The sequence below is a fragment of the Ambystoma mexicanum genome, chromosome 8 (genome assembly GCF_040938575.1).
Source record: "Ambystoma mexicanum isolate Mex_15411 chromosome 8, UKY_AmexF1_1, whole genome shotgun sequence".
NCBI classification, from domain to species: Eukaryota; Metazoa; Chordata; class Amphibia; order Caudata; family Ambystomatidae; genus Ambystoma; species Ambystoma mexicanum.
The window spans coordinates 1,667,362,783-1,667,374,149 of NC_090929.1; the positions used below are offsets into that span (position 1 = coordinate 1,667,362,783).

General features: G+C 45.7%; 1 long non-coding RNA gene across 2 annotated transcripts in view; it reads left to right on the top strand.

The window, feature by feature from the left end:
- Positions 1–10,426, top strand: part of LOC138473304 (uncharacterized) — a 44,043-nt gene extending 33,617 nt beyond the window's left edge. The window contains exons 4-5 of one of the 2 annotated variants that reach the window (XR_011268753.1): positions 7,742–7,860; positions 8,771–10,426. This is a non-coding gene — a long non-coding RNA (uncharacterized lncRNA). Of the gene's footprint in view, positions 1–7,741 lie in introns of both variants that reach the window. The other variant, XR_011268752.1, reaches the window with a different exon arrangement.
- The last annotated feature ends 941 nt before the right edge of the window (positions 10,427–11,367 follow it).

The following is an 11,367-nucleotide window of genomic DNA, read 5'->3' on the forward strand; positions in this document are numbered from 1 at the left end:
CGGAGGCCTGTAGACAGCACATCCTTTCCCATGAGGCGGTTAGTCGCTGTGTGAGGATTATCTTCACAGCAATTCTGCATCCGCACCTGGCACAGATGGACCAGGGATTCCCCTCATTTGGCGACACCCGCCTGGGTTTCCGTTCCGTTCACCCTCTGACTGCAGTGAGCAAGAGGTGATCGCCATTGTGTGCATATCGCACCAAATAACCTGTTGATTGGCGTGCCATTGTGTGCTTACCGCACCAAATAACCTGTTGATTGGCGTGCCATTGTGTGCATACCGCACCAAATAACCTGTTGATTGGCGTGCCATTGTGTGCATACCGCACCAAATAACCTGTTGATTGGCGTGCCATTGTGTGCATACTGCACCAAATAACCTGTTGATTGGCGTACCATTGTGTGCATACCGCACCAAATAACCTGTTGATTGGCGTGCCATTGTGTGCATACCGCACCAAATAACCTGTTGATTGGCGTGCCATTTTGTTGATTGGCGTGCCATTGTGTGCTTACCACACCAAATAACCTGTTGATTGGCGTGCCATTGTGTGCATACCGCACCAAATAACCTGTTGATTGGCGTGCCATTGTGTGCATACCGCACCAAATAACCTGTTGATTGGCGTGCCATTGTGTGCATACCGCACCAAATAACCTGTTGATTGGCGTGCTTTTAATGAAGTACCAAGGTTGCTGTGCACTCGAGCTAATAGTTCTCCAAGCTTGTGTTTTTGGAAATTCGGTATTGCAACACAGGGACAAAGATTGATTTTTGAATATTGTGAGATTTATTTTGGAGGACATTCTCTGTCCCTTGTGGTCCCACTGGGGTATCCAAAATGGGTAGATTTGTGATGGATGAAGGTGGCGGACAGAGACTGCCCCGTATTGGACGTTCTGATGTTGGCTTCTTGGGAGTTCTTCTCATGGCGCATGTGGCCCATGCATTGCGATGAGTTGGGTTCTCCGTCCAGGAGGAGCAGGCATGGACATGAATGCATGGTTTATCTGGGCAGATATGGAACATGCAGTGGGGTGCTCTGCGTTTTGTGGCAACCATTACTCTCCCCTTATGATAAGCACTCTTCATCCAGGGCCTCGATGATGTCCTTGCCACGCTTGGCCATGCCCCAGTGGGTGTGGGCTGCAGAACATCAAGGACTGTGGAATGGGCTTTTCTGTCCAGTAGGAGCAGCTGTGTGCCGGAATGCAAGTCCCATCTGGGCGGCCATGGAAGGTGCAGTAGGGTGGTCAGCGTGTTGTGGGAGCCACCACTGTCCTATTGTACATGGGCGTTCTCTGTCCAGTGGAGCGATGATGTCTTCGCCACAGTAGGTCACGCCTCCGCAGGTGTCAGCTGGAGAACACCAAGGGCGATTTGGAACAGTGGAGGCGGAAGCATGACGACCAGTGCACATCCACTCCACCACAGTCTTGCACCCTTGTGCTTATTGTTTAGGACTTCCATCAGAACATGCCTTGCCTATTCCATTGGCCAATTCCATGGCCCTTTTAAAATAAAGTTCAGCCATGTAGTCCTTAATCAGCACCGGCCTGAGGGCAGGCTTCCGCCCTCCACAGACCACCACCTAATGTTGGAAATCAGCTTCCTCCCAAACACTAAACTTAGGTACCTTTGTATTTCTTGTTTGTTTCTGATTCTACCGCATTTAAACTGGAACTGACTGATGCAAAGGGACTGCTTGCCCTTGCAATGTCCCCTGTAATCATTTTTACAGATGTAGGGCTTATAAAGCTCCTCACTGAATGATATTAGGTGGTTAGTCATTGTTCTGATATGTGCAGATGTAGGATTCAAGAGAAATGCTGCAAGATATAAGTTGGGATGTAGCAGAGAGACACAGAAAAGAGAGAGGGAGAGACAGATCAGGAGAGAGAAAAAGACAGAGGGAGATACATATAGAAAGAGAGAAAGTGACAAAATGAGGAGAGAGAGAGGGGAGAGAACAAGAAAGATAGAAATGGACAGAAGGAGGAAGAGAGAGAGGAGAAAGGATAAGAAGGGAGAGGAAGATGGATTGAGAGGAAATAAAGAAGGAGTGAGCATGATAGAATGAGATGGAAAGAGAGCAAGAGTGGATACTGAGAGAGGGGATAGAGGAGAGGGAGAGAGCGAGTAAGAGAGAGACTGAAGGTGGTAGAGAAATGCAAGTAATATAGGTGGCCTTGATAGCACCCTTTTGCCACGACTGGTAGCTTCACTGTGGGCGGTTCTTTAATAAAGTGTGGGTGGGTCATTAGTGGGCCAGTGTGAGGGACAGATGCAAAACCTTTGGTGTTGATGGGTGCAGGCCGGAAATACTCAGTTCCTGAGTGTCAATTTGCTTTTTACCGGTTTAATTGAGAAACAAAGGAGTATGTTATCCATAGGGAAGAGCCCAGTACAGGATAGACTAGGGCGCTTTGGGACTGGTTAGGTGCTGATGTGGGAGGCTGTGGTATGTCTAAAGAGGAGAGCTTAGTCATCGTTTGGTTAGTGTTGATGTGCTAATGGCTGGCTTGTGGCGGCCTTCTGTTGGGGGTTTGTGTGTATAGTGTGTTCTTTAGGGGATCTTTAAGGTGAGTTGGTTAGTCTGGGGAAGGGTCATTTATTTTATTTTATTAGAATTTTTGTTTAGTGCTGGCCCTACCCAGAGGGTATCGGAGGGCCTTACATGGTTCAAATATTGAAATGCTGGCAGTTGAAAAAAGAAGTTACAAAATGTTTTCAGGAAAGGATAGGACACACAGAATGTTAGACGACGGCCACAGAGGCTGGTCGCACACTTCACAGGGCCTTTGGGAGCCTCCCCCCATCACCACGAGGCTCTGTGCTCACAGCGCCATCATCCCAAGATCATCTGGTAGGCTTTTGCGGGCTAAAGGTTTGTGGGTGTGTGCCATGGTTGCAAAAAGTGCACTTTTATTTTTAATGAATGAAGAATTCTGCAGCAACTTTTTGAATCGTGAGGGCGCTTTGGATGCAGTGTTTTCATCATCTGCCCCACACTTTTTGTGCTAACTGCACCCTCTTCGAAATGGCTGTACTCTTGGAAGAGCATGAGTCGTAGGCCTTCTGCAGCCTGATACTTTCTAGATTGGCTTGTGCTTCACACTTAACAGCCAATCCGGAAGCCAGCTCTCCCTCCAAAGGCCCCACTCCCAAGACCTTTTCTGAGCCTGCCCGGGCCTGATTGGGCTTGGTTGAGCCCTACCTAGTGCCGCTCCACACACAATGTTGCAGCCTCCTATGTACTTCCTGCTGCTACATGAACTTGGACCTCGACACCTCAGGTCCCCTTTGCTGTGCAAACATGAGTGAGGGCTGAACTGTCCCATGCCTCCTCCAGCTATCACGTTGTCCGTAACTGGGCCATTCCTATTCTGTCTTTTCTCTCTGGCCCTCCTCCTAACATTTGCTTTACATTTTGTGCATTACAATACATTGTATTCGGTTTATAAACATCAAATCAAGGTGGGTGCGCTTTTGAACTTGCATCCTCCTCTATGTGCATTGCATTGTATTCGGTTTTTAAACACTACAGGCCTGATCATGAGTTGGGCGGTAGCCCTTAAAACCAGTGGAAATGGTATTAGCACCACCAATACCGCTCTGTCGGATCACAAGTGCAAATGCTGGAGGTAAAAGACCACATGAGACAGCAATAAGGAAGCAATGCACAAAAGAGGCCTGCAAAAGACCCTCCCATGGCCCACACACCCTCCCCAACACCATGTTGTCATTTGGAGCCGGGAGCCTTGATGTTGACGTGTACATGCTGCGCTGGGACAACCAGCCCAGGGCCCTGGGAGCACAGGGGGGTGGGTAGGAGGAGGACGAGGAGACCAGCACCAGCGAGGCAGCCAGCCATCCCCAGGGTCAGGCCAACACCCTGGGCCCTGACTGATGGGCAGTTGGTGACTGAGTACAGGCTGAACAGAGCAACCATCTTCCAGTTGCTTGACACAATCCAGGCTGACATAGGCAGCCGTATAGCCATCAGCACTGCTGTGCCCCCACTTGTGAAGCTTGTGTCAGTCCTACAATACCTTGGGACTGGCAGCTTCCAACACACAGTTGTAATGATGCATGGCATCGCCCAGTCCACCTTCAGTGCTGGAACAGGTGCTGGATGCACTGCTTCCCCATGTCAATGAGCACATTGCATTGCCAGCCACACAGGCACAGGTGAACCAGCTGAAGACCCAGTTCCATGCCATTGCCCAAGTCCCGAACGTCAATGCAGCCCTAGACTGCACACATTGCACAAAACAGATTACAGACTTTTGATATCGCCTCGCGTTCAGCAATGGGAAACATGGCAGGCATTTCAGAAATATAACAGCTTCAAAAACGTGGCATCAAAACTTAAGTATTGATGCCAACGTTTGGCATTGCTCTGGACAACCCTGCATCGTTCTTAGGCTGCCAAGCCATTACAAAAGGGGGAAAACCCATATGCAAATGTGTTTTGCTAATTGCACTAAGTCCGACAAAAATAAGGCAATATTTAAAAAACAAATGGTAATAAACCAAGGCACCCTTTCGTATACACAGCAAATCTGTCACTTGGGATGGAGCAGTCTTATAGGCCGCGGTCACATACACACTGCAGAGTCGCTAAATGCGCATATGTCGCTAAATGCGCACATTTAAAGGTCTAAACCTTTAAATGTGGGAGAGGTCAGGTGCCAACTTCATAGAAAGCAATTCATATAGACCATGAAATGCCTCCACACACATCATGATCTAGTGCCATATCGATGGAAAACATGCCGTAAAATCATTATGAATAGATACATTTGAAGCATTTTGGAAACCTAGTTATTTTTCTCAAAACAAACTCGCATCGTCCCATAATATGACTTTGTCATTTTTGGAAAATACGTTAAAGTTGTACTTAAATATCCGCCGGTCCTTTTCAATAAATACATTCATTCTTTACCCCAGCCAGCATCAACTTCAATTGTCATTAAATACATTTTCCCCAGGCACACATCCTCCTACCTAAGCCATCTGTTACCCGCTGCTCTAACTGGCAGGTAAGGTGGCACCGTAGAGTGTTGTATGATCAGGTTGGGGGGCAGGCTGCTGCCCACATACTCCCCCACAAGTGATGGTGCTGCCTCATACTGATATAAAGAGCACTCTGGTACTACTTTCATACGTGCAAGTGTAGCCATTGTATGCTCGCCCAGGTACACAGTGACATGCCATTGGGGTCCCTCAGTTTTGTGGTTTGCAGGGAGGGGAGCGCTCAATGACCCCGATGTGGAAACCTGTGTGGTTTTTTTTCTAAGTGCTCTCTGGCAAAATATTACACAGTTTTGGTTTCTGGGAGACCTCGGTGCTCTGGATCTGCCACAATGTGTGCCATTGGTACACCTATTACTGTGAATGTAATGAGACAGTTATCTGGTTATGATCCTTGAAGTGGTTGGCCTCCTCCTCTTGGGGAATGTCCGCAGGTGGGGCCAATTGTGTCGTTGAGTTCGACGTCCCTGGGTGTTGGGGTTGGGCAGTATGGGAAAGAGTTGTAGGGGGCACAGTTTGGGGGGATTAACACTGAAAATGGTTCACGTCTCTGCAGGGGTTGGTACACAGGTGCAGCCCCAAGTCTGCAAAGAGGATATGAGAGAGTACAGCTGGAGCCTAGTGATGGTGGATGCAGATCGGACAGGGTTAATGGCATTGGGTAATAGTATTAGTTGGAATGTTCGCAGGCTCAACAACCCGCAGAAGGTGAGAAAGGTATTGAGTTACTGCGAACGTCACAAGGCTAAAATGATCCTGTTATAGGAAACCACCTGGTGGGGTTTGCAAATGAGTGTGTGGCAAAGACTTGGGGCAGCAGCACATATTGCACATCGTTTTCTATGACTCCATTGGGGTCACCATGTGGCCACTAACCAGAGAATCCTACCAACCCATCACCCGGCCCTGCTTCATCTCACTCCTGGCAATACCCAGTCCACTCAGTGACATCACCATCCTTGCAAGCAATTATTATTCCATCCGGCACTCAGGTTACACAACCGCAAACTGTCTCTTCAACCGTAACCAAAGGAGAGCAAAAACATCAAGGCTAAAAACACCAACCGGAGACTAGAGCATCCAGGAAATTCTTATGAAACATAATTTTACCAGAGCCATCTCCTAAGGGTGATATATCTGTTGCTACTCAGTTAGCAGTTTAATGGTATCCAGTCCACTAATTGCTCATTTTACTATTGCAGATATGATAACTCAGTGGGTTGAGCGCTCTCTGCTGTGATGTGTGTGTGATCTGCAGGTTGGAATCCCAGTAAGGCCATTTCAGACTTTCATCCCTCTGAGGTCGATAAATTAGTACCAACACAGGTTGGGTGATATGGTATGCATATTTTTTCTATAAAAAAGAGCTTAAGCGTAAGTGCTCTACAATAACATATCATTTGGCCTTGGATGTCTGCTTGTATTCACAGTTATTTGACAATATGGATCTGGACCTGCTGTTATTGCATATAGCGATCTGCAAGGAGGCATGGGTGCACCTAAGCCAAAATGTTGGGGGGAGGAGGTCTAAACCTTTAAATGTGGGAGAGGTCAGGTGCCAACTTCATAGATTGTGGGGTCAGAGAGCAAACTTACTTGTGTGGGGTCCTCCAACTTCTTCACACATTCTAATGAGACTAGTCTAGTGCAGCGTCAATGTTACTAGCAGTTAACTCTCTCCTTCACATCTGAAACCACACAGTTAAGGAGTGCTGTGAGAATGAGCTGTCTCCTGCCTCTTAGTACCCTTCTGATTACTCCCTGCCCTGAGTCTGACATGCAAGTATTAATCCCATCAATTGCCTAAAAACATATGCATATGAATGGGGTTGCTAAGTTAACAATGACACCCTTTACATTAGTAATTGCAGAGCCTTTGTTAACTGTGCAGCTGCGGCGAGCACCGTTTTTCGTCTGTGCCCTGACTGCCGAAGGGTCTGTAGTGTATGTCAGGCAGGTAATGTCATCAACATAACCCATTATTTAGGGGGGTGAGGGAGGGGGGGGCTGAAGCTCAACCTGCGCACTTGTACAATGCGCCACCTAGGTACAGCCCATGATGTCATCCCCAAAGTGGCAGCAGCGATAGAAATTATTTCTATAAAAGAAGAATTATTTTAAGTTGTTCTTGGAGAAACGCCAGAAGATATACTTACTGACATTTTAAACTGGCTGGGCATGGGCAGGGCAGGGTGTTTAACGACTGTGGATATATCCCCCAGACTTTGAGAGCCGGCCTGGAGGGGGGGAGTGGGGCTACTAACAGTCCCTCACTTGGGTCCGGCACTGAAAAATGACATGGCTATCGTGTGTGGTGGACTGGTGGTGGTCTGGAAGGACAACCAACATTAGACATTTTCAAGAGCAACAGGCAGTGGTACTGCAGTTCTAGCCAGCCTTGGAACACATACCACAGTGCATCCCTAGACCAGCTTGTTATGGGCAGTCAGTCAAGTCCAACTCAGAGGTGTAAGCTGCTCATTTAGTCATCAAGTGTTCTGTAGCTCATATTAGATAATCATTTTAGTACTTGTTGTGTGGCTGTAGGTAAACAATTCAAGATGCAAGCGAATAGCCAGGCATAAAAGGCATCTGCCCTTGGCCTGGGGTGTGATGAATACAAGTTCTCCACTTGCACATAGACAGCAGAAGCACAATACTTTGTTTACATGCAAATAAATGCTATTTCTTTTTTAACCAGATAATGGATAAGCTCTTCAACTTCAGAAGATCCAAGTCTTCTTCATCAAAGGAAGGGCTTTCAAAGAAGATTGGTTAAAGGAAATAGTCGAAACAGAGTCCCAGAAATCACAAGATAAGGTACATGTGCGACTTGGAGAGATTTTTCAGTACAATGCTGATGTGGGCCTGATTTGCATAGTATGTGCGGAAGCTAAAGTTACTGAAGAAAAGTGCCGATGGGTGGAAATTGGACTATATGAAATGCCATTTAGTTGGAAAAGTTCATGCCTCTGCTGTACAGGCTCCCAGGCACAATAATTCAGCAGAGAAACTGGGGTACGAATTGCGTAGTATGCTGGCACAAACGTCAACTGAGAGAGGTAATAGATTGGCCATGGCTGAGCGACAACGGTCCAAGCCTGAAGAGGTGAAAGTTCTACTGCACAATGTTTTGCTAGCTGTAAAATTGAACACTTCCATGCTATTGGTGCAAGAAATCCTCAATCACATAGAGCAGTACACCAAACTACCAGATAGCTGGAGAAGTAAAAATGATGCGCTTGAATTCCTGGAGTCCATCAGCAGTGTAATAAGATCAGAAATCTTGGCAGAAGTTCACAATGCTCCATTTCACAGTGATTGTTGATGAAAGCACTGACATTTCAGTCAGCAAAATGCTAGTTATTTACTTTAAAATCACATCTCTTGCACCAACAACACCACATTCAATGTACAAAACTGTGTTCGGTGGGATTGTCCAGTTAACGTCTTGCAATGCAGAAGCTGTTACTTCAGCAATTACTGAATTTTACTCTGCCAATGGTCTGAGTCTGCAGAACATGGTGATGTTCACATCAGATGGTGCATCCGTTATGCTTGGCAAAAACAACGGGGTTGCTACAAGGCTTAAACAATCTGTTCCACATATAATTGAGCAACACTGTGTAGCTCACGGTGAAGAATTGGGCATCGGGGATGCTTGGAAGAAGGTGGCAATGATTAGGGAAGTAGAAACCTTGCCAATAACTGTTTATTCTGTGTTTTGCAGATCTCCATTGAGAAAATCTAAATTTGAAGAAATGGCATCCGTCATTGAATGTGATGCTTTGTCATTTCGACCCCTCAATGAAGTGAGGTGGTTATCAAGGCATTTTGCAGTGAATGCATTAATGCACAATTTTGAGGTGTTGCTAAAATACTTTGATCAGGAAATGAAGGAGGAAAATGATCCTATAGTGAAATACTGTTTCAAGAAACTGTCCGACCCCACTTATCACATTTCTTTGGCAGTGTTAAATGATATTCTTCGCGATCTAGCAGACTTGTCCAAGTTACTCCAAAAAAGCAGTCTTACCCCATTGAAGCCATGCAGTTTGCACGCGGCAAGATCAACCAGATCAGGGGACAGTACCTTGGTCAGGAAGTGTTCTGGAGCAGCACAGTTAGAGATCTGATCTCAACATACTCTGACAATGAGAAGGACTTCGGTACTGCATCTATTCTGAGTTTTATTGGCTTAGTGTGTGAGCATATGGAGAAAAGGTTTCCTGAAAACGAACTGAAGGACTGTGCCAGTTTTGATTTTGATTCACTAACCACTCAACAATGCAGCTTTGACTTTGGAATAGAAAATGTTAAGCATCTTGTTGAAAAATACAAAGACATTTTAGATTGTAAGGAGTTGGACTGTTTAGAATCAGACCCTACCATGCTTGCAGTGGATTCCATTGTTACGCAGTAAAATGCCTTAAAGAACGTGGTAGCAGAGAGGAACAAGTGTGGTTCTTTAAAATGTTTTCAAGACATGGTGAATTTCACACTTTAACATGCCACGAAGTACAATGTAGTGGCACAGCTCATGGACATCTGCACCACATTTCAAGCCTCAAGTGCAGAGTGTGAGCGAGGGTTCAGTCTCATGAACAGCATTAAGACCAAAACATGGAATCGACTGGAAGAAAGTCACCTTGACATGCTCATGCGAACGAAGGTGTAGCTGTTACACAATGAAGTAAATCGTGATGATGTGTATCAGCACTGGAAGAGCGGCAAAGACGGGCGAGAGAAGCATGTGACTCAGGGGGAGTCTGACAGGAGCTCAAAAGACTCAAGTTTCAGTAGTGCTGCTACGGCGGGCAGTGCACTGCCATTGGCGAGTGGTATCACCACTGAAGTGTAGATAACCACAAACAGACACCGTCAACTTCTCATCAATGCCATTGCTGACACTTTGTTTGGCCTGACGTCTCACTTTGTGGCTTTTAGAGCTTATTGATGCTTTGCTCACCAGAGAGAACTTTGACTTTTAAAAACAAAAGCATATTAGAAAGAAGCTTTCAATGGAAACTTGTTTATGCTGTTGAAATGTTCCAACTTTAACGAACGGCAATTGGAATGGATGCCATTCACATATCCCTTCATTTAAATGAAAATGTTTAGATTTGTATTTTTTCTTGTATTAACATGTCATCAGCTTACAATATATGGCAACACTGGTGGTGCTCTCTGTCCTGTTGTGTGATGACATTTGTTTTCTGTGTTATTTATATAATAGTTTAATTTATTTTCTTTATTGATTGTAAAACAATTTATTTTGTTATGTGCTACTTGGCTGCTAGTGCACTGTACCAGTCCCAGAGTCCCCCATGAATCCGATCCCCCAGTTCCTTCATCTTTATATGTATTGTTCATGTTGAATAAAATAGTAAACATAATATACTAAACCCTTCCTTGTTAGAGTGTTGCCTCTTGCTGGACCTCTGATTTGGTTGCAGTCCTTTTATGATGCTGTACTAGTAGTCTTATAGTCACCCTTTTCTTGGCAGACTTTTTGAGACTGTCGGGTTAACTAGTTCCAGGACAATCATCTGAGATTACATGATTACTTGATTCAGTGCTTTTTATTTAACTGTCAGAGTCCAATGTCCATTCATACCCCCCTTCTATTATCTAAGTCGTCTTTGTCATTAATCATGTTCATGTACTGTTTATTTCATTAAACAAATAGAAAGCATTTCTTTATATTCCATACGTTTAGTGAACTGAGAATGGAGAAGTCAATATTGTGCTAATATTAATTTGTGATCTAGAATCTGTCTTCCACTACAAGAACCCCTCTGTTCTTGTACAAACCCATCATAAAACAAAAAATCTTGCTAATGTTTAGAGATGTAAAAGGACACAATTTCAGATGAGCTAAAGCCTTGGGAGGAGAATAGAGCACCCAAATGTCCCATGAAGTACAGCTTTTTGTCACGCAAATTCGCATTCCTCGCTTGCGCACTGTGGAATCTGATCACTAAGCCTTGCTCACTGGTGGGGCACTGCGCTGCGCCGCCTCCGCCGCTGACCACCCCCGGTCTGGCAGTGCATCACTCAGTTGCGCACACGACTGAAAAAAAGCCCGCACATAACTATTCTTTGGCGCACACAGCCAAATAAATTATAGGAACATTGGTCCCTTGAGGTGTGGCCATTTCTGGAATTACACTCTGGCTAGGTGAGAACACCGGTGGACCATGTTGTTCTCCAGTGGATGTGTGCCTGTCCTTGGTGTCTTTCCCACTGGTGGCTACCTCCACATCCTGCAACCCCCTGCTGGCTTCGGTCGTTTGGGGCGGTGACACCCTGGTGGCCTGGGGACAT